This window comes from Schistocerca nitens, chromosome 6 (genome assembly GCF_023898315.1).
Source record: "Schistocerca nitens isolate TAMUIC-IGC-003100 chromosome 6, iqSchNite1.1, whole genome shotgun sequence".
Lineage (NCBI taxonomy): Eukaryota > Metazoa > Arthropoda > Insecta > Orthoptera > Acrididae > Schistocerca > Schistocerca nitens.
The window spans coordinates 381,987,080-382,012,065 of NC_064619.1; the positions used below are offsets into that span (position 1 = coordinate 381,987,080).

At 43.0% G+C, this 24,986-nt stretch overlaps 1 protein-coding gene across 2 annotated transcripts in view; it reads right to left on the bottom strand.

Annotated features, from left to right (window-relative positions):
• Positions 1-24,986, bottom strand: part of LOC126263075 (hemicentin-2) — a 2,049,386-nt gene that overhangs the window by 1,393,324 nt on the left and 631,076 nt on the right. Inside the window, exon 1 of one of the 2 annotated variants that reach the window (XM_049960065.1) lies at positions 7-119. The exons of the other annotated variant lie outside the window; for it this stretch is intronic. The gene's annotated coding sequence lies outside the window, so the exon portion shown is untranslated. Of the gene's footprint in view, positions 1-6; positions 120-24,986 lie in introns of those variants that run through there. 2 annotated transcript variants of the gene reach the window in all.

Here is a 24,986-nt window from a genome sequence, read left to right on the forward strand (position 1 = left end):
ACCTACCGGAACATGTCGCACAAAACTTCCCGGGTGCTGTCGGTTCACTGCCAGCGCGGATCGGCGCACACCACACGGAGTAATCAGTGCGAAATTACGGTAGTTTGACTCGCGCGCCCTGAAACGAACTAAATGCCAAGCGAGCTGAGCGCAGCGTAGAGGCAGCGGTGCTCGGGCGTTTAATTCAATGCCGTGCAGACTGGCGCCATGCTGACGTCAGCGGACCACACACGAGGCAGCGGCGCCTGCTGCGTACCAGTGTGTGTGTGTGTGTGTGTGTGACATCGCGTCGTCTGCTCATCTTAACGCCTACAATTCTCTGGCTGACATATGAGCCACTGCTTTCTTGCCATGTGGAATACGAACTCGTGGTGCTTTCTCTCTCTCTCTCTCTCTCGACACACACACACACACACACACACACACACGAGACAGAGGGATGGGAGAGACAGAATGAATGAGAGAGAGAGAGAGACGGTAGTGCTGTATGCATACAGGCATCCTGCAGATGCAGAACAAATGAAATGAAAATGTTTTGGGACGCTACGGTGGTCCGCGCCATTGGCGTTCCTCGACTCCGTCATTTCCTAACAAGAGCGGCGCCGGTTCAATTTTCGCAGTGGCGCCAAGAATTTTCCCGCCGGTCGCAAAACAAGAGAGAATTATGCTGCTTCCAACGTCGCTTTAAATCCAGACGTCAAAGGGCTGCCTCCACATTGTTTGCATGACGTCGCGCTGCAGGGCTGCTGCATCATTAGACTAGAAAATAAACGACTGCCCAGTTTTCTCAGCACTAGCTGTCCTCAAGTTATGCGACAAAGGAAATAGCCATAACGAGGCTGAAGCTAGCGGAACGTGTAACAAACACTTATTGACACGAGAAACGATCGACAGAAGATGTAATTACAATATGGAACCTACACTGAGGTGGCAAAAGCTATACGATAGCGATATGCACATATACAAATGGCAGTAGTATCGCCTTCACAATGTATGAAAGGGCAGTGCATTGGCGGAGCCATCATTTGTACTCACGTGATTCATGTGAAAAGATTTCCGACGGGATTATGGCAGCACGAAAGGAATTCATAGACATAGAACGCGGAATGGTAGTTGGACGTAGACAGACTGGAGATTCAATTTCGGAAATTGTTAGGGGAAGCAGTACTCCAAGATCCCCAGCGTCAACAAGATTGTGGCGATAATACCAGTTTTCAAGTATTACCTCTCAACACGGACAACGGAGTGGCTGAAAGCCTTCATTTAACGACCGAGAGCAGCGGCCTTTGTGTAGAGTTGTCAGTGCTAACTAACAAACAAACTGCGTGAAATAATATCATAAATCAATGTGAGACGTACGACGAGCTTATCCGTTAGGACAGTGCGGCGAAATATGGTGTCAATGGACTATAGCACAAGACGACCGAGGCGAGTGCCTTTGCTACAAAGAACGACATTGCCTCGAGCGCCTCTCCTAGGGTCCAGCTATCGGCTGGACGGTAGACGACGGGACCTTGGCCTGGTAAGACGATTCAAGATTTCAGCTGGTAAGAGCCGATGGTAACGTTCGAGTGTGGAGCAGATCCCACGAAGCCAAAGATTCAAGTTGTCAACAAGGCACTGTGAAATCTGGTTGCGGCTCCATAGTTGTGTGGGCTGTATTTACATGGAATGTACTAGGTCCTCTGGTCCAACTGAACCGATCATTGACTGGAAATGGTTATGTTTGACTACTTGGAGACCGTTTTCAGCCACTTCTGGAACTTCATGTTCCAAAACAAATACGGAATTTTTACGGATGACACAGCAGCCATGTCACATGGCCATAAATTTTGCCATTGGTTTGAGAACATTCTGCAAGATTCGAGAGAATGATTTGGAGACTCATAGAGCATTTATGGGACGTAATCGACACGTCAGTTCGTGCACAAAATATTACATCGGCAGCACTTTCGCAATTATGGACGGCTATAGCGGCAGCATGGGTCAGTATTTATACAAGGGACTTCCAACGAGTTGCTGAGTTCATGCCACGTCAAGGTGCTGGACGAAGCGGGGCAGAAGCAGATACGACATGATATCTGGAAGGGTCGAATGACTTTCGTGAGCTCAATGTATATGAACGTGTGACTGCAAATACTCACGTTCCACTGAACACTTCTCTTCTTGCAGACATAGCACTGTGCCAGTGTTCAATTTTATCAGTATTTATTTACCCTCAACACCGATGCAAGGTGTTAAATATTAAATTCTGTATTTTCACTTGCTACTGTATCCCCGGAGAAAGTAACGTAGTCTGACCTGTCATTCGTCATCAAAAAACTGACATCAGTGTCATTGCCGTGATGGAATTGGTAGTTCCCGCCCGAACACCGAAGTTAAGCAACGTCGGGCAAATTTGTAAGGGGTGTTCAAAAAGTCTCTCCGAAATTCCGTATGATTGTTAGCCGCGCGTGCCGTATGCCGCAGTGAATATACCGAAATGAAACTCAGTAAAATACGAGTTACTAACTTATTGAATATTCATTTTTAATTACAAATTTTCACATTAAATGTTGAAAGCGTTCCCCCTGTTGTTGAATACACAATTCAATTCGCCTAATCATGTTTCCAAACCCAAGCTGTAACATTTATTCTGTAACAGAAGCAAAAATGGCTCTAAGCACTATGGGACTTAACATCTGAGGTCATCAGTCTGTAACAGAAGCAATGAAAGTGGATATTGCAGTTTCCAATTCATCGATAGATTTTGGACGGTTTTAATAGACAGTTGCTTTCGCTGCACTCCAGAAGAAAAAGTCAGGTGGTGTTAGGTCAGGCGATGGTGGAGGCCAAAGTCCCTGTGAAATTAAGCGATCACCAAAAACATCAGCAAGCAGACACTGAAACGCGAGCTGTACGCGCGGTTGCACCATCTTGTTGAAAATAACCGTTCAGTATTTCACTTAACACAAGTTCTCCTATAAATGGGTAAAGAATATCACTGCAGTATCGTTGTGCATTTATTGTTTCGCTGAAAAACCCAGGCAGGCGAACAATCATACGGCATTGCGGATAGACTTTTAGAACACCCCGTATTTGGAAGGCTGACCGTATGTATCAAAAATGGTTCAAATGGCTCTGAGCACTACGGGACTTAACGTCTGAGGTCATCAGTCCCCTAGAACTTAGAACTACTTAAACAAAAAAATGGCTCTGAGCACTATGGGACTCAACTGCTGTGGTCATAAGTCCCCTAGAACTTAGAACTACTTAAACCTAACTAACCTAAGGACATCACACACATCCATGCCCGAGGCAGGATTCGAACCTGCGACCGTAGCAGTCGCGCGGTTCCAGACTGTAGCGCCTAGAACCGATCGGGCACTCAGGCCGGCCCCGTATGTATCAGTACACGTTAAAGAACTGTGTATTTTTAGCCAAAACACACATCTCTGCAAAATTTAAGGACGAAATAGACGAATTAACGTAACATGATGACTACTCGGTGGAAGTGAATAAAAGTGACAGAGGCCTCAGATTCGTTCACAGAAATCTGGACGTCACGGAACACAATGTACTGGTCATCGGGCTTACAAACCACCCTCAATCAGCTGCCGTGCCACTGACAACTACAGCAGTAGATGATCGCTACACCGTGCAACAGTAAAGAAGGGACCTTTGCTAAACAGCTGGTGCAATTGCAACCACTTTTAATAGGACTGCAGAGCTTGAAATGGTGGAAAGGGTATATTCTGCAGGGATTCGATCAACGAGGAGCGGCATCGCGTACTCGTATAGTGACACAACACATAGTCTAAAAACTTTTCGCAGTATTGATGTTGTAATTTTGAGTAATGGAGTACTGTTTTATGGAACATAGTAGGTTGGCAACACTGTTGTGGAGATACTATGCAATGGAATCTAATATTGTCGCTGATAGCACACGTTGTTGACCTACCTTACCTCCGAGCAAATGGACTCGCCCGTCATACGTCACTCGGTGTGCGCACATTCGAAGGAAACACAGTCACTTATGAGCGAGCGGCCTAACGTAACGATGTCACTATGTTTACAAAACAGGAACAACGGAGACCACGGCAGACCGTCAGTGCACATTATTACTTTTCGTTTTTGGGGCATCACCTGTGAGCAGCTTTGCGAAAGAAGCGGCAACACATTCTGGGCAACCCACCCGCCATTTTGCGCGACAATGTGCGGGCGCATACAGCGCAATCTATGGCTGCTCTGTTCGGTCGATGGGACAGGGAAGTACTGTACCATCCACCATACTCCCTGGACTTAAGTCCTTGTGACTGTGATTTAATTCCGAAGATGAAGCAACCACTTCGTGGCATTCGCTTCAGAACTGTTCCAGAGATTCGACAGGCAGTAGACCGCTCCATTCGCACCATCAACTGATCAGGCTCTGCTAACGGTATACTACGCCTTCCACATCGCTGGCAACGGGTTCCACACAACGCTGGCGACTACTTTGAAGGACAGTAACATGTGCAAACATGTAACTCTTTTGTATCGGTTGTGAATAAATAGTTGCCACTATTTAAGTTCCATCCCTCGTATTTTGTCACTATTTTGTAAATATTTTCTTATGAATGAACATCAGTATGTAATTTAAATGCAATACCTAGAAAAGAGCTATGTAATAACATGTCCCTCCCCTATGAACCATGGACCTTGCCGTTGTTGAGGAAGCTTTCGTGCCTCAGTGATACTGCATCCGTACCTAGTTGTGAGCACAGCGGGAAGGTATCTGTTGAAAGGCCAGACAAACATGTGGTTCCTGAAGATAGGCAGCGGCCTTTTCAGTAATTGCAGGGGCAACAGTAAGGGTGATTGACTGACCTGACCTTGTAACATCAACCAAAACAGCCTCTCTGTGCTGGTACTGCTAACGGCTGAGAGCAAGGGCTAACTACAGCCATAATTTCTCCCGAGGGCAAGCAGCTCTATTAGTTAAATGATGATTGCATACTCGTGGGTATATTATTGAGATAAAACAGTTCAAATAGTTGGTTCAAATGGCTCTGAGCACTATGGGACTCAACTGCTGAGGTCATTAGTCCCCTAGAACTTAGAACTAGTTAAACCTAACTAACCTAAGGACATCACACACATCCATGCCCGAGGCAGGATTCGAACCTGCGACCGTAGCGGTCTCGCGGTTCCAGACTGCAGCGCCAGAACCGCGCGGCCACTTCGGCCGGCAGATAAAACAGTCCCCCACTCGGATCTCCGGGAGGCGACTACTCAAGAGGATGCCGTTATCAAGAGAAACGAAACTGGCGTTCTGCGGATCGGAGCGTGGAATTTCATATTTCTTAATCGGGCAAGTAGGTTAGAAAATTTAAAAGGGAAATGAATAGATTAAAGTAAGATTTAGTGGGAATTAGTGAAGTTCGTTGGTAGGAGGGACAGATTTCTAGTCATGTGAATACAGGGTTATAAATACAAAATCAAATAGCGGTAATGCAGGTGTAGGTTTAATAACGAATAAGAAAACAGGAATGCGGATAAGCTTCTACGAACAGTATATAATATCCAAGACAGACTCAAGGCCCACACTCACCACACTAGTACAAGATATATGCCAACTAGCTCCGCAGTTCATGAAGAGATTCAAGGTATGTATGATGAACTAAAAAAAAAATATTCAGATAGTTAAGGGAGACCAAAATTTAATAGTCATTAGGGACTGGAATTCGATAGTAGGAGTAGAAAGAGAAAGAAAAGTAGTAGGTGAATATGAGTCGGGAAAGGAATGAAAGAGAAGTCGCCTGGTATTGTTTTGCACAGAGCATAATTTAATCATCGCAACACTTGGTTTAAGAATCATGAAAGAAGGTTGTACGTATGGAACAGACTGAAGACAACGGTAGGTTTCAAACTGAATACGTAATTGTAAGGCAGAGATTTCGGAAGCAGTTTTTAAATTGGAAGGCATTTCCAGTGACAGATGTGGACTCTGAACACAATTATGAACTGCACATTAAAACAGCAGAAATTGCAAAAAGGTAGGAAATTATGGAGGTAGGACATGGATAAACTGAAAGAACCAGATTCAGTGAACCACTGACAAGAACAAGGGGAAGGAGCACAGTAGAAGAGAAGTGGATAACTTTGAAAGGTGCAATAGTGAAGGCTGCAGAGGATTACATATTTAAAAAAACGAGACCTGGTAGAAATCCTTGGGCAACATAAGATGGTTCAAATGGCTCTGAGCACTGTGGGACTCAACTGCTGTGGTCATTATTCCCCTAGAACTTAGAACTACTTAAACCTAACTAACCTAAGGACATCACACACATCCATGCCCGAGGCAGGATTCGAACCTGCGACCGTAGCAGTCGCACGGTTCCGGACTGCGCGCCTAGAACCGCGAGACCACCGCGGCCGGCGCAACATAAGAGACATTGAATTTAACTGATGAAAGGAGAAAGTATGAAAATGCGGCAAATGAAGCAGACGAAAGGGAATACAAACTTCTAGGAAATGAGATTGACAGAAAGTGAAAAATGGCTAAGCAGGAACGGCTGGAGGACAAATGTAAAGGCCCGCATCTCGTGGTCGTGCGGTAGCGTTCTCGCTTCCCACGCCCGGGTTCCCGGGTTCGATTCCCGGCGGGGTCAGGGATTTTCTCTGCCTGGTGATGGCTGGGTGTTGTGTGCTGTCCTTAGGTTAGTTAGGTTTAAGTAGTTCTAAGTTCTAGGGGACTGATGCCCATAGATGTTAAGTCCCATAGTGCTCAGAGCCATTTGAATTTTTGAACAAACGTAAGGATTTAGAAGCATATGTCACTAGGGGACTGGTAGATACAGCATACAGGAAAATTAATGAGGCCTTTGGAGGAAAGAGAACTAAATCAAGAGCTAAGTGGAAAACCAGTACTAAGAAAAGAAAGGAAAGCTGAAAGGTGGAAGGAGTACATGGAGGGTCTGTACATGGGATATCTACTTGAGGGCAGCATTACAGAGATGGAAGAGGACTTAATGAAGATGAGATGGGGAAATATGATACTGCGAGGAGAATTTGAAGGAGCGCTGAAGCACTAAAGTTGTAACAAGGCTCCGGGAGTAGACGACATTCCTTTAGAACTACTGATAGCCTTGGGAGAGCCAGCCGTGACAAAACTCCTCCACACCGGGAGCAAGATGTATGAAACAGGCGAAATACCCTTGGATTTCTAATGGACTATAATAATTCAGATTCCAAAGAAAGCAGTTGCTGATAGGTGTGACAATTATCTTGCCTATCAGTTTAATAATTGGGGTACATGAAAGGAGCCTCCACGAAGATTTGCAATGATTTCCGACCAAGATAAGAGTTGAAATCGGGCGTACCCTGGGCGTCAGGTTTCTCTGGCGGCTGATCCTTTCACACCAGAATCATCATCTTGGTCCTTTTCAGGACCACAGTTGACCATCATATCGATGAATATAGAAGGTATATCAACACCAAAAGAAGAACTGTTACAAGAGCTGTGCAGACAAACAAAGTGCGATGTACTCTGCATACAGGAGACCCACAGAACCTGTGAAATGTGAAGACCAAAAATAAATGAAGTGCGACTGGCTACGGAAAGACCCCACCCAAAATACGGAAGTACTATATTTGTGCAACCAGATATACAGATAATATCATCAGCCTTTACTGAAGCAAATGATACTGAAATCTTAACTTTGGAAATCAAAGGCTGTACAGTTACATCCGCATACAAACCACCGGACGTTGTTCTCAAAATCAATCTACCTGATAACTTTTATAGTCAACACAGACAAATTAAGTGACTGGTGACTTCAGCTGTCACAGCACCACATGGGGCTATGAGCATGATGATGAGAATGGTACAGCATTACAAGAATGGGCGGAAGGCAATCATCTGAGCCTTATACATGACCCTAAGCAACCTGCATCTATCAACAGTGGCACATGGAAACGCGGCCACAACCCCGATCTGATATTTTGCAGCGAGAACATCTCACAACAGTGCATAAAAACAGTCTGCAACCCTATGCCAAATACACAGCACAGATCGATCATGTGCGAAATTTACTCAGCAGTTAGACCACAGACAGTTCTGTTCAGAAGGAGGTTTAACTTCAGGAAAGCCAACTGGCCGAAGTTTATAGAAACGCTGGACGCTGCAGTTCCCAATATTGAACCTTCACCTGACTCGTATGATACTTTTGTGAGGGCTGTAAAGAGGTGCTCCAGAACTGCAATTCCCCGGGGTTGTCGAACATCATACATTCCTGGTCTAACTTCAGAACTCAGTGCTCAATTTACAGAGTATAAGGTACTATTCGAAGAAGATCCATTCGGCGAGACAACGCTATCGGCTGGGAGTAAACTTATTGCATCTCTGAAAGAATCCAAAAGGAATTCTTGGGTTAAAACTATGAAACAACTTGATCTCATCAGAAACAGTCATAAAGCGTGGAGATCATTGAGACGCCTCAATAATGACCCAACCAGATCCACAGCACACTGCAACATTACAGCAGATCAGATAGCACACCAACTGCTCATGAATGGGAGAGGAAGCCATAGAATCAAAGTTACTGAAGTACAGCAAGAGGACCAAGAACAAACGAGGGATCTGACTCTCCCATTCGAGATATCTGAATTAAACAAGGCTATTAAGGAGAGCAAAACTGGTAAAGCATCCGGTCTAGATGACATCCGTATGGAGCAAATCAAGAATTTCGGCCCAGAAACAAGAAAGTGGATCCTGCAGATTTTCAACAACTGCATGAACCAGTGCCAAATACCAAAGATCTGACGAAAGAGCGCGGTGATAGCTCTTCTGAAACCCGGAAGGGAAGCAAATCATCCCAAGAATTTCAGACCAGTTAGCCTTTCGAGTCATAACTTTATAAACTGTTCGAACGTATGATTCCGAATAGAATCCTACCAGTAATAGACCCTCTTCTCATACCCGAACAAGCAGGATTTCAACCAAACAGAAGAGAAGCTACACAGGGCAACTTTTGAATCTCACTCAGATTATAGAGGATGGCTTTGAAACCCGTCAAGTAACGGGCGTGGTCTTCGTGGATCTCGCAGCAGCGTATGATGCTGTCCATGATCGGTTACTCCATGCAAAATGATACAATATGATCAAGAACGCCAACCTCGTTACACTACTCAGCACCCTCCTCCAAAACCGCAGGTTTTTTTGTTGAATTTCAAGGACAACGCAGTCGTTGGAGAGCGCAGAAAAATGGCCTACCTCAGGGAAGCGTCTTGGCTCCACTTCTCTTCCACATTTATACCAACGACCAGCCATTGGTCCCAGGCACAAGGAGATTCTTATATGCAGATGACCTAGCCCTTGCTACGCAGAGCTCATGCCTTGAAAGAGTGGAAAGAAACCTGACAACAGCATTTAGAACACTGTCAAGCTACTACAATCGGAACCCACTCAGACCAAACCCTTCGAAGACACAAGTGTGTGCCTTTCATTTAAGGAACAAGGAAGCTAACCGTGAGCTACATATTGCATGGTCAGGCATCCAACTCCAGCATCATCACGCACCTAAATTCTTGGGAGTCACTCTCGATAGAACTCTGACATTCAAAACTCACTGCAAGAATACCAAAATGAAAATCTCCACTCGAAACAACCTAATTCGCAAACTAGCGGGGACACAGTGGGGATCACATCCACAAACTATTCACTGTTCTGCAATGGCACTGTGCTTTTCTACTGCTGAATATGCTTCTCCAGTCTGGTACAGGTCATCTCATGCCGGACAAGTAGACATTACTCACAACGAAACCTGCAGGTTGATCACAGGTTGCTTAAGACCTAGCCCAACTGATAAGCTCTACTGCCTGGCTGGAATAGCGCCACCATGGGTACGCAGAACAGTGGCTGCCAACAAGGAGAGAATGAAAGTAGAATAGGACAGTGCCCCATCTACTGCACGGACATAATCCACCACAGCAACGGCTGAGATCGCGAAAGAGCTTCCTGAGAACATCCGAGAAGATCATCATTTCACCAGAGAAGGCAAAGATGGAGTTATGGAAGACGTCGACGCCTCACCTGCAGACGCCAGAAGCTGAAGAACTACCACCTGGACACAACGAGAGCTGGCTGGTGTGGAAATCTTTAAACAGATTACGATCATGAGTTGGACGATACAGAGACAACCTTAAGTGATGGGGCTTCATAACAGAAGATACGTCCTGTGATTATGGACAAGAACAAGCCACATGCTCCAGTGCCTTTTGTGCCCTACATCCTGCACGAAGATTGATCTCCTGCAAGCCACTCCAAGCGCCTTGGAGGTTGCAAAGTACTGGGCACATGTAATATAAATACAATTTGTATATATAAATGTACATATTATTGATATGTATGGCTACTGTAAATTTGTATATTTCTGACTCGAGAATAAAGAAAAGTGTAATAATTCATGGTTGCAAAACACTAACACGAATTCTTTATAGAAAAATGGAAAAACTGGTAGAAGCTGACCTTGGGGAAGACCAGTTTTGATTCCGAAGCAATACTGACCCTACGACTTCTCATGGAAGATATATTTAGCAAAGGCAAATGTACGTTCATAGCATATGTATACTTAAAGACAGCTTTTCAGAATTTTGACTTGAATACTTTCTTTCAAAATCTGAAGGTAGTAGGGGTAAAATACTGGGAGTGATAGGCTACTTACAACTTGTACAGAAACAAGACTGAAGTTGTAAGAGCTGAGGATCATGAAACGGAAGCAGTCGTTGAGAAGGGAGTGAGACCGGGGTGTAGATTGAGCAAGCAGTAGAGGAAATAAAAGAAAAAATTGGAATAGAAATTTAAGTCCAGGGAGAAGAAATAAAAACTTTGAGGTTCACGGATGACATTGTAATTCCCTCAGAGGCATCAAAGGACTTGGAAGAGCAACTGAACGGAATGGTCAGTGTCTTGAAAGGAGGATGTAAGACGAACATCACCAAAAGCAAAACGAGGACAATGAAATGCAGTAAAATCAGGTGAGGCTGAGGGAATTATATTAGGAAACGAGACACTTAAAGTAGTACATGTGTTTTGCTATTTGGGAAGCAAAATAAGTGATGGTGGCCGAAGCAGAGAGGATATAAAATGTAGACTGACATTGGCAAGAAAAGCGTTTCTGAAGAAGATAAATTTGTTAACATCAAGTATAGATTTAAGTTTCAGTAAATCTCTTCTGAATATATTTTACGGAGTGTAGCCATGTACAAAAGTGAAACACGGACGATAAACAGTTTAAACCAGAAGACAATAGAAGCTTTTGAAATGTGGTGCTACATAAGAATTCTGAAGGTTAGATGCGTAGATCACGTAACTAATGAGGAGGTACTGAATAGAACTGGGGAGAAAAGAAATTTGTGGCACAAACTGATTTGAAGAAGGGATTGTTTGGTAGGACGTATTCTGAGACGTCAAGGGATCACCAGTTTATTACTGGAAGGAAGTGTGGGGGATAAAATCCTAAACGAAGACCAAGACACGAATACAGCAAGCAGAGTCAGAAGGATGTTGGTTGCAATAGTTACTGGGAGATGAGGGGGTTTATACAGGATAGAGTAGCATGTAGAGCTGCATCAAAGCAGTCTTCCGGTTGAAGACTGTAACTACAACAATAACATGTAGTAGACAGGCTGGCTTAGTCTGGACGATTTCCTATTGTGAACAGTCAAAGTATATTTCAGTTAGGGAACATGATCGCTGGGCGGGGACTCGCACAGAGCAGTGGAGTCTGGCGCGAGCTGTTGTGCGGAAGAGTGACTCGACTCTGACAGAAGCGCTCGGCATAGTACGAGATGCGAGCGCCATGTATTAGGACATATTGTAAGGTACGAAACTGGAAGAATTGTACGTTATGGCCACAATAATTAAGGTGTTAGCTGGCGGGTTCGATTCCCGGCGGGGTCAGGGATTTTCTCTGCCTCGTGATGGCTGGGTGTTGTGTTCTGTCCTTAGGTTAATTAGGTTTAAGTAGTTCTAAGTTCTAGGGGACTTATGACCACAGCAGTTGAGTCCCATAGTGCTCAGAGCCATTTTTTTTTGTTAGCTGGACTCAGTGCAAAAAGCATCAGGAGGAATTAATATGAAAGAAGAGCACTTGGACTCAAAATTATTTATTGCAGAGCGATACTAAGAAAAGCCTGTTGTTTACGCATTGTGGGCGACTGTTTCCTTACGCAGCCCCAGCAGCCACTCACTGAAGCACGACCAGACCGACTTTAATATTTGTAAGTGTATCAAGGCTAGCCAGCTTAGTACTTTCATTTTGTGAATAATCAAAAACTTATCGTTAACGGAGTGTTACAAGTGCATAATCCTGAACAGTTACCAAGTAGGGTCCTATCCTGTTATTATTAATTAAAACCGAGTGTCACTGTTGTTGATAAAAAGACTAAAATTACTGAGTTAATTTAATTTTAATAATTTGTTTAAAAATGAAAGTTACCAAAACTTAAAAAATAATTGCGATTGATACTTAAAGAAAATGGATGTCGTTGCTCAATGAAATAGTCACTTTAAAAAATACCAGTATCAACATTCAGTGATTATGAGAAAGCAATTACAGTGAGTTTTTAAAGAATATCGTACATCAGAATGTTTAATTTCTCTGTGTGATCAATAATTTCTGCTCTCATTTCCAAACTATGTGAGAGTGTTATGCAAAAGTTAGTTATTTAACGACAGTTATGCGCTAGTAAGACATATTATCCTTAACAGAAAATATTTATTTAAACACAATTACAACATTAGAAATATTAACAGTAGGCATTATGGTAGGCTGTGCGAAGCTACTGATTACGCAAAATGAGTGTCAAACAATTATCAGTCATGTGCATATGCTTTCTTTGAGTGTGGCCGAGCTGTTATAGGCGCATCAGTTTGGAACCGTGCCACCGCTACGGTCGCAGGTTCGAATCCTGTCTCGGGCATGGATGTGTATGGTGTCTCTAGGTTAGTTAGGTTGAAGTAGTTCTAAGTTCTAGGGGATTGATGACCTCAGACGTTAGGTCCCATAGTGCTTAGAGCCATTTGCACAATATGCTTTGGATCATATTTCTGTGATTTGAATCTGAGCTCGAATCATTCTTATTGTGGCCGTTCCCGCATGATTGTCTTGCATTATTGATTACATGAATACTTTTCCAAGTCGATTAAAAATTAAGCAATATTCGTCGCTCACACCGTGAGCTGGCGACCGTTTTCTGTAGCCATTGCAGTCTAAACTAAAAAAAAAAAAATATTTAAATTCGTTATCTTAAATTTCATTAACTACTTTGCAGTTGTTATCGTCTGTCAAAATTATTTTATCATTATTGTGTAGAAGTAGTCACGGAATAACGATTCAATTGTAGCTGACCCTACTTTTTTTGAATTTGCTGTTCGGAACAACAGGGACTTTAGCCACACGTGTCATCAATTATTTCAGTTATCAGAAAGTGTAGGTTTGTTATAGAGAGAGAGAGAGAGAGCAGATTCAACCTGAGCAGTGATTCTGGACTTTTCCACATATGGGGAGAGGTGGGAACGTGTAATACATGCAGCAACGCAGACGAACATGATCCTCTTGGTACCCCAGACGTTATGGGGTGGGGAGGTACTGACCTCCAAGTCTTTGGCCACTGCGAACTTGCTGGTCATTGCGAATCTGCTCCCCTTCCCTGTGTGCGTCTCTTCAGGAGTGCATTCGGTAGTGACTTCATTTTTTATGAATAGCAATACGTGACCACATCGAACACTGCAGATCCCGAATGGATTGGCCTGCCAGTTCCCCTGACTTGTGTCTCATCCAGCACGTGGGATGCATTGCAGAGATGTAATGCAGCACGTCCTCATGCACTAAGGACACACCAGCAATTATTAATCACGCTGGTGGAGGAACAGAACGTCCTACCACAAGAACTGCCTATCAATTTTGTAGTCACCGTGGCAGCACGTTGCAGACCATGCGTTGCTGTCCTTGGTGATGGCTCTAAGCACTATGGGACTTAACATCTGAGGTCATCAGTTCCCTAGACTTAGAACTACTTAAACCTAACTAACGTAAGGACACCACGCACATCCAAGCCCGAGGCAGGATTCGAACCTGCGACCATACCAGCAACGTGGTTCCGGACTGAAGCGCCTGGACCCGCTCGGCTACAGCGGCCGGCTCCTTGGTGATCACTCACCCTATTACAAACCACTTCGAAATAATTGTAATGTCCAGGGGACCATTGCACACCGCAATAACTACACTGTAATTATTGTCTTTGAAGAAAAGTTTCACTTCTTTTCGTTTTACTGCGTATTTCTTTCAGTTACCTTCCGTAATGTACTGTAGCAATTTTCTGTGTATGATCCAAGTACCATTGGGCTATGTTACCCAACAGCGACACTTCATGAGATAGCTATTTTCGTCCTCAAGTTTTGCACATCAGTATATAAATTCCAGCCCGCATCTCGTGGTCGTGCGGTAGCGTTCTCGCTTCCCACGCCCGAGTTCCCGGGTTCGATTCCCGGGTTCGATTCCCGGCGGGGTCAGGGATTTTCTCTGCCTCGTGATGGCTGGGTGTTGTGTGCTGTCCTTAGGTTAGTTAGGTTTAAGTAGTTCTAAGTTCTAGGGGACTTATGACCACAGCAGTTGAGTCCCATAGTGCTCAGAGCCATTTTTTTATATAAATTCCAAATAGGTCAATTTATTTCCAGGATTCCCGTCAACATTCCCATCCTCTCTTCATTATTCCATACCGGCTAAAGCAACCGCAGTTTCAGCGTCTTAGAGACAAACACAGTACTTCTTAATCCGGTATGTATGGATGAATGTACCTATGCCAAACAAGAACGTCGCCTTAATGCTTACCACATGCGGTGCCTGAGATCCATCCTCGGAGTAACCTGGAAGGACCGAGTGACCAACGAAGCAGTGATATCTAAAACTAACAGCAACAGTATTTCAGCTATCTTGAAGCAGAGACGACTCCGCTGGCTGGGACACGTCCACCGTATGGATCCTGTCAGATTACCACGAGAGGTGTTCCTTGGAGACATCCGTATAGCCAAAAGACCTGTAGGACGTCCTGTATTGAGGTTCAAGGACTCCCGTAAACGAGATATGGAGAGCTTTGGAATTGACACAAACAGATGGGATGCACGGGCTAGCATGAGACCAGAGTGGCGTGATGATATATCATCTGGAATGTCGAAGCATGACGAAGGCTTGTTAGACAGATTAAGGCAGAAAAAGCTTCCCAATGCTACCACTGCTCCTCCCTCAGCAGCCAGATACACTTGTGACAATTGCGGCAAAAGATGCCGTGCTGTCATTGGCTTGACAAGTCATATGAAAAAATGCAACCCATAAACACACAGACACTGCAACAATCATCTACCAAGATGTCGTGGCCTTATATATATATATATATATATATATATATATATATATATATATATATATATATATATATATATATATATATATGTGTGTGTGTGTGTGTGTGTGTGTGTTGTAGATAGTGCTACACCTACCTGCTCTGTTCCTTTGCTCTGTAATATTAGTAATTTGCAAATCCAAACATGTGGTAATCTTGGTGACAATCTGACGTTTGTTGAAAGCCACGTTCATGCTGTTGCAATTTCAATGGTAAGCAGTATAAAAATGTAAAATGTACAAATAAACCTGTTCTGTGAATCTGGTTGACAAAAATTACAGCACACCAGGCATCAAGGTGAAGGGACCAAAATGTTATGCTATCGAATCTCTTAGTTTGAACAGATAATTTTCACCAATATTTCGACATTCTTACAAGATTGATCACCCAAATATATATATATATATATATATATATATATATATATATATATATATATATATATATATATTTCTTTCATTTCTAAATTTCTCAGTCGACCAAAAAACAAAGAAAGAAACCGGAGGGCGATTTTCGGAAACGGAATACCCATACCATGTGCTTCAACATAATAAGAGACAGCAACCTAAAGGACGTTGGTTCAACATGCTCACAACTGCGTAACAATTCTAAAACGGAGCAGACTGTAACACTTTAGCAGAACCTTACTTTAGATGTCGATGACGCTCGTTGCCGTTCACAATGAAGTACGTTTTGTTGTGGATCATAATTCAGTTGCCCACAAATATTACAGATAAAAATTACAGATTGGGAATGAATTTGATTTTACACTTTCTCGTGAGGCATGTAACTATGCCACTATTTCTTTGAAGTTCTATGAACGACGAGCAGCAGCGACATCTAGCGTGTGACTGTGCAAGCACGTGTCTCGTCGGTGCACGCGAGTGTACGTTTTATTTTTAAAGTATCAAATGGTATCCGTGGTACACGGATAAAATTTAGATTTCATGAAAAAATTGTATGGCTTATTAATGTGACTGTACCATCCATATACGCAGTTACACAAATAATGTACTGTACTGGATTCACTTTGGTACGGGAAATAGTGTCAAGGATTTTTTTTCTTTTTTTAAGTTCTGAAGATGGTCATAGCTGACCGAAATTAATTACCTGATTAATTACCTTTAGTGTACTGTTTCAACCCTTTCAGCTACACAAGAACACCCTACATCTATTCGGTAAATATAAATTGGATGTACCCATGAGCAGATTTAGCTCACTGTTACATACACCACTAGCGACTTACTCTGTAGAACTGTAGAAGACAACAAAAGACAACAGTTCATTCGTAGCTTTGACGTACCAAAAGATCTCTAATGTATTAGATTTACGTGGTACACTTTGTAACACACGGCTTCAAAATTTCCGGGACGTATGAGCTTTCCGAAACTTGGTCCAAACTTCCTATCTACTTCTTTTGTTACTGCTTTGAATTTTTCCTGCATGGTCATTTCATTGGACTAACCGTTCGTTTTGGACGGAAGAAGTAACTCTGTAATTTAAAAAAAAAATATTTGTGGAAAAGTAAGCTATAGCACAGGTGAGAGTTTAGTCTATGTTAATGGCCAGCTTTACATTTTCAAGTTATCACTTTTCTTCTCTCGAGGCAATTGCTATGTTTCACGAGTTTCAGTCTTTACAAAAAACGTTAATGTATTTTGTGGCTTTAGTTCCTCGGCCTGACATAGTTCGTCCGATACCTCTGGTTTGAAGAAATTAAGGAATTTACAACATCTTTCTAGCGATACAGCTGCTTTTACGAGCCAGTATATGCAAGTATTATGATATACGTCTACGACAACATGACGAATCCAAAAAGGACTATCATTAAACGGCATTTATTATGCAGCTTTGGAGGATAACAACGGAAAAACTAATTACATCCTCCACATAACTACATTTTGTGGCACTTCCGGTGTTTCACGTGGTATTTGGCAGAATTCTTCGTTCATGGATGAGGTTAACTAGCACGTGGAAAGGCAGAGCAGGCGTGGGCCTACATTATTAATCATTTACGCGACGGGATAGCCGAGTGCCAGAATAGATCAAAGTAATCCCTTTGTGTTCACGTTTTATAATTGAAAAGGAACGCTTCTTTGGATGCATGATAAATTGGTGCAATTTAATACGAAGCAAAGGAAGGTCTTTGATGTTAGAAGCTACGCCTTATTAATCAAACCAAAGACAGCTCGTTCTAAGGAGTACGCAGGCAGAGAGATTCGGGGAACATAATTCCTGCCGGCACGGTGCCCTCGTATTACGCACAGCATACGACAAGGAAATACAGTTAATCCGAACTCCTGGTTGCCAAATTCGATACTGCGTCCTGAAACGCTCTTTCCTTCAGTGAAGTCTGTCTCCTGTAACTTCCGACCAGACTGTTAAAAGCTTACTCTTGTGCCATCGCGCGTAACAGTGTAATCATAATCTTCATTTACGTACAGTAACTAATGCGTCCGTGCTTGTACTATTGCGTAGGGTTTCAGTCTTTATCTGTTTTCCTCTGTCCTCTCTTTCTCCGCCTTCAAAGTAAATTTCCTAATTATAAATTCTGAAAGGAAGGACTTAATATTTATTAATAGTATCGCGAGGTATTACGGTGAAGTTCGTGTGATGTAGAGGTCAATAAATTGGGGGTAATAAGGACAGAAATGACGTAAGATTCTTACAGCCGAAGGCCTAAATGCTCAAAAGCTAAGCTACAACGATGTGAGACACTGACGTTTTCATAAGCTTTATTTCATGGACGAGATGATAGATCAGGTTGTTTAAGGTATCAGCTTCTTATATAAATCCCAGAGACCTGGGATTATGACACTTCAGACAGAGATATATGTTGAGTGAAAGTTGTGGAACATCGTCACCAAACGAAATCAGTAGTTGAATACAACAGTAATTCGGTTTGAAGTTGTAGTCCTCAATCTCTGAGCAAAGAACAATATTGGAGTAAACGGAGAACAGGTCATACATAAAATAGGTATAATGAGTATTTTTGACCGATTTGGATTTTTTCAAGGGCCGTTCAGAAAGTAACCTCCGGTTGATTTAAAAAAATACACCAAGTTAAATAAAAATATTTTAATATATACATCTTACAACTACATCTTTGCACTATTTTCCTACATAGTCTCCATAGCGATTGAGGCACTTATCGTATCTCTTCACAAGCTTTGAAATTCCTTCTGTATAAAAATCACCCGCTTGTGCCTGGAGCCAGCCTGTGACGGCATCTTTGAGCTCTTCGTCGTCATCAAACCGCTGTGACCCGAGCCATTTCTTCAAATGCATGAAGAGGTGATAATCACTTGGCGCCAGGTCTGGGCTGTAAGGTGGATGGTTGAGAACGTCCCACTTGAAGGACTCAAGAAGGGCCGTTGTTCTGCGAGCAGAGTGAGGACGGGGGTTATCGTGCAAAAAAACGATACCGGAAGTCAGCATACCACGGCGTTTGTTCTGTATAGCCCGTCGTAACTTTTTTATTGTTTCACAGTACACGTCTTGATTAATGGTCGTACCACGTTCCATGAATTCAACCAACAACACCCCTTTGGCATCCCAAAACACCGTTGCCATCAGTTTTCTGGCAGAAAAATCTTGCGAGGCTTTTCTTGGTTTGGTGGGCGAATTTGAATGTGCCCACATCTTTGGTTGTTCTTTTGTCTCAGGGTTCACGTACTTAATCCAGGTTTCGTCACCGGTCACGATTCTGTTTAACAATGGTTCTCCTTCGTCCTCATAACGTGACAGAAAGTCTAATGCAGAGGCCATTCTTTGAGTTTTGTGGTGGTCGGTAAGAATTTTGGGCACCCATCGTGCACAGAACTTACGGTAACCCAATCTTGCTGTCACTATCTCGTACAAGAGAGTCTTAGAAATCTGTGGAAAACCAGTAGACAACTCCGACATTGAGAAACGTCGATTTTCACGAACTTTTGCATCAACTGTCTGAACGAGTTCGTCAGTCACCAATGATGGTCTACCACTCCTCTCTTCATCATGAACGTTTTCTCGTCCACTTTTAAATAAACGTACCCATTCACGGACAACTCCTTCACTCATAACTCGTCCGTACACGGCACAAAGCTCACGATGAATAGCTGCTGCAGAATATCCTTTGGCTGTAAAAAACCTTATGACAGCACGCACTTCACATTTGGCGGGGTTTTCTATTGCAGCACACATTTCAAACTGCCACAAAAACTAAACTAGCGCAGGTAAGACGTTCACTCGACCACGGCTTGATGCCGACTGACCTGTTGAGTGCGTGAACGCACAGATGGCGTCGCTACTCCCCCCACAACCCGCACTGTGACCAATCGGAGGTTACTTTCTGAACCGCCCTCGTATATGAGACCAGAGTGGCGTGATGATATATCATCTGGAAAGTCGAAGCATGATGAAGGCTTGTTAGATTAAGGCAGAAAAAGCTTCCCAATGCTACCACTGCTCCTGCTTCAGCAGCCAGATGCACTTGTGACAATTGCGGCAAAAGATGCCGTGCTGCCATTGGCTTGACAAGTCATATGAAAAAATGCAACCCATATACACACAGACACTGCAACAATCATCTACCAAGATGTCGTGGCCTTATATATATATATATATATATATATATATATATATATATATATATATATATATATATATATATAAGGAAAGACTGCACAGCGGCTTTCTCACTGAGAATTCGCATTTCAAATCTTATATTTTTTCTATGCCTGCTGTAAGAAGGAGAAACGAGTACCATCATGGGATAGAATTCTACAGCAATAGGATCGTGGCCTTCTGTTTACTGGTCTGCGATGTTGCTGTGAGCATTGATCAGGACGCCACGACTGCCATACAGATAAGGAAGCGGTAGGTTCACGACTGACATACCCAACATCACGCAGAAACTTAACAACACCAAGTGACTAGCGCTAGAGAGGATAGGCATATTATTGTCTCCAACAGCCAAATCACGCACCTTGAGTCAGGGAATGGGCTTGCGTCTAGAAGAGAAGAAAATAAAAATTTTCCTATATGGATGGAGCAGCGTGGGCATGGCGTCCTCCGATGCGGTTTCCTGTTCACCGCAAGAGAGTGCGATGCACAGACAGACAACATTGGACACTGGAGTGGCACAGTGTCCTTTCAGACGACCGAGCGAGCGTGGTAGCTTAGTGGTTAGCACGGTGGACTCGCATTCGAGAGAACGACGGTTCTGATCTGCGTCCGACCATACTGATTTAGGTTTTCCGAGATTTCCCTAAAACACTTAAGGCTAAGTGCCTGTATGGTTCCTTTGAAAGGGCACGGGCAATTTCCTTTCCCATTCTTACCTATCCCAAGCTTGTGCTCCATTGCTAATGACCTCTTTGTCGACGGCGAGTGAAACACCAATCTCCTCCTTCCTCCCCCTCCATCCCCCCCCCTCCCACCCTCCGGGACCCTCTTTTGAGACGTCCCAGCTCGGCCGTGCCTTCGAGGAGAGTGAACGTTACCAGACAACACTCGTCGTTATCATACGTGCCCAGTGTCTTTCGTTAGGATATGGGGCGCCATTGGGTAGATCATCTGTGGCGCGCATATCTAATTATCTGGAGAGCAGGTGTTTCCTTAGTGATGTGCATGCCCGCACCCAATTTTAGAGGTCTGTGATACGTTATCGTTGAACGTATCATTGGCTGCCTTTAGATCAGCACGCCACCATTCAATAGCAACTACAGTTAACGAATTCCGGCATAAAGTTGAAGCAGCGTGGAAAGACGTACAAGTATCTCCCATCCAAGTTCAGTTCGACACGACACCCGGCTAGATTTGAACCACTGCTGTTGTCAAATGTAGCAACTCTGGGTGCTAAAACTTCGCAACCTGTATGCCAACAAATCTCCTACAAACTCCTTCTGCTATAGTTTATATGGGTATAAGCAGATTTCATAAGGAGCTCTAGATAATTTCAAGGGCATGTGTCTAGTATTTGGATGTCCACTTTCTACCAATAGGTGAAAATTTGATACTGCAAGCAGTCATAATGCGAAATGTTTCCTACTTTGACGTAAGTATGCTGTTTCTCACCTCAGAACGCTTCGTGATTTCCTCTGTGAAGCGGCTATTGCTGTAAAGGGTTGAAGGCTGAAGTTTTCCGTACAAAACGCGATGGCTATTGAGAAGAAAGACCGTGTACTGCTTGTAAAGTAGTTTTATCGGAATGGCAGCAATAGCTGCATTGCACTGCGGGAATATAGCTGACAGAAACAGTTGCAAAGGGGCTGCACGTCAGTAAATGAGTTTTTGCTGTAGCTATAGCCGACCGTGCAGCACTTGCCAAAAATTCTGCAGCAGTATTCAAGCTGTTTCACGGGAATCCTCTTTCTGCTCTTCAGCAGCTCAAAAGATTTTGTGGTGCATTTGCGTTGGTATCCCTACAAGATTCAGAATGTGCACTAGATAAAGCCCTAACATAGGCTACAGCGCCGTGACTTTGCCCTTACCTGGTTTTTTTTTTTTTTAAATGGATGACATGTGGCTGGGGAACATTATGGGGACGAACAAGGCACATTTTGCTACGCACAGTGCCGTCAGTGCCCAGAACTGTCGTATTTGGGGTGTTGGAGTTGTGCTGACTGAGTGGAGTGATTTCCCAAGCTCCTTCATTCTTGGTCCATTTATCTTCGAGGAAATGACACCTCATGGGGCTGTTAATCGCACATGACGTCTGCGCTTATAAGGACCTCCTTGTGCAATATGTGATTCTCTATCCATACCACTATTTTCATGCAAGATGGGGCGACACCACATGTCGTTTGCGAGACGAACTGCGTACTTCGAGAAACCTTCGCTATCGAAAGCATCATCTGTAGGCAATTTCTAGTTGTGTGAACCTCCAGATCCCCTCAGCTTAAACACGAGTAACTTCTGGCTGTGGGGATACCTGAATGATCGCATCTGTCAGGGATGTATCCGGACTCTTAATGATCTGAAGGATAGCGTATGACAGCACATCTCTCTAATTACACTGGGTATGCCAGTGAGTACCATGCCCTGTTACTGATGCAGCAAATTGCTTAATCGGGGGACCATACTGGACCTATGTTGCAGCTTTTGAGCATATCCTAATAATCGTGCCAGAACCTCTGTTAGCACCTGTTTGATTGTTCCTCCCCTTTTATTGCATCCACACCGCATTCTGACTGCTTACAGCGCCATAGTTTCACCTGGTGGGAGAAAGTAGAACTTGTTTTTCGAAGTATTCCGTGAGCGCACTTATAAATGAACATACCTAAATTTCTTCAGAGGCCTGCAACGTATACAGCTTGTACTGCAGCGCTAGGAGCACCATCAGTTTCATTACAACCTCTCAGTACATGCGAAGGTCGCAACAAACTACGGTCAGATACATGATGTACGTGAAATGTATGGTAATGATTGGTTGCCACTTAAAGGTGTTTCAAATGGGTGACGCCACAAGCACACCACACCACTGAGAATGGCAAATGTTTCATGATGAATTAACTATGCCACATTAGTTAACTGATGACCAAAGTAAACTAGAAAAGTAATTTATAAATCAACCTTTGTTGAGGTTTAAAGCATCCGACTTCTGTAGCGACCACTTCAAGTGACAAACTAAAGCAGGTGACTCTGGCACAAAATAAAGAGATGAAGCTATTTATTACTACTGGAAAGATTATGACCAGGTCTTTAGTGATACTGGAATCTTCTGATTTTTTCTTGTAGTTTGTGTAATTAGTGTAGCTTTAGTTTACTGCTAGCGCGTAATTGTAGAGAGAATCTCCTTTGTAGTTGCAGTCTTTCATTGTTGTACAGTAAAACAGTTGTGGCATGCATGTAAATTTGCACCAAGTACTTCGCAGCTGCGCTTGCAATTAACGAGATATCATTTTCAATGCTATGTTAATGTGTTTTCTTATTGTGCTCTTCAAATTGTGCTTTTCTGTGTTGTTGTGTGAAATATTGTGACAATAATGGCGTGTGAAAAACGTAATACTAGGCTCCAAAGTAAACTGAGAAATGACAGTGAAGACGAAAGCAGTGTGTTAGCGCCACCGTGTAATGAATTAACTAATGTTCAAAGTAGTTATTTGGTAATTGTGAATAGGGAAATAGAGTGGGCGGCAAACAATGGTGTAGACAGTGAAACAATTAGTGAACAGGGAAGCATTATCGATCGATCGGTCGGCAACAGCACGCCTCAGGAATCGGGAATGACAGGACACAATTTTGCAACTACTGCAGATTCAGGTTTTGGGTCCTCACTGTTTTCTCAAATAAGTCAAGATACATTTTGTGCTTGTCAAAATGTGAATGTTGCCGGTGCAACTTCACTGCCGAAAAGCACTGAGGAACATGTTTCAGACACCAGTGCATTGTTGTTACAGTTAATGCAACAAATGGGACAAAGGCTACAAAAGTTAGACACAATGGAACAAAATCTTCGAAAGTTAGACACAACGCTTGAACAAAATCAGAAACAAATGGGACAAAATCTTCTAAAGCTAGACACCACACTTGAACAAACACGTGAAGATTTAACTACTGAGTTACATAAAATCGAATCGAAATGTCAAAAAGTCTGTAATGACGTAAAAACACAAATTTGTGAGCATTTCCAACCTATTTTTTCGCGTGATGAAAATGCATTACACAATCGCGAAGCAGCCATAAAAGAACTACAAACCATTGTTCATGAAACTCACGACACCTTGCAAGCTAAAATTGACTCAGTTGCATCTACCGATTCCGTTACGCAACTTGCAAAAACACAAGAAAACTTAAAGGACACAGTAGATGCTCTGAAACTTGGTTCAGAAAAACACACTGAGGAAATAAGTACACTATCGGAGAAAGTAACCGAACTTTCGGATCAGTTCACTAACTTATCTACAAAGGTAGATGATGATCTGAATGACACAAGACCTGTAGCCATCACTGACACAGAAGAGTATAAACAAATTAAGAAATTCAAACAAAATTAATACGCAACACAAAAGAGAAATCCGGGAAGTACAAGGTCAGTTGGCACAAGTAATACTAAAATTACATATTTCAGAGGATACTCGCGCTCCAACACTGGAAGAGAGACTTAGAAATACGGAACAACCACAAAATAATAACACAGGACACTTCGGAAATTATGAAAGAAATTGGCAAGGCACACCTAATTTTGAGATGGAACCACCGAAACGACGTAACAATGACCGACATACGACTCGCCGACATGATGATTATGACTATAAGCTGTTCATTACCACACGTAAATTCAAAACATTTAAGAATTCTGGCAACGACATTCATCCACAAGCATGGCTCCATCAATTCTCTCATTGTTTTCCTCCCAACTGGTCATTAGAGCACAGATTAGAATTTATGTGTGGCTATTTAGAGAATGAACCAGCTGTAAGAATGCGATCGGTCATTCACGATTGCCACAGTGAAGGAGAATTTTATCATGCCTTCCTCTCAGCATACTGGTCTCAAGCTACACAAGACCGAGTAAAACATAGCGTCATAATGATGAAACATTTCGAACAATCTGAATTTTCCAGTCTTGTGAAATATTTTGA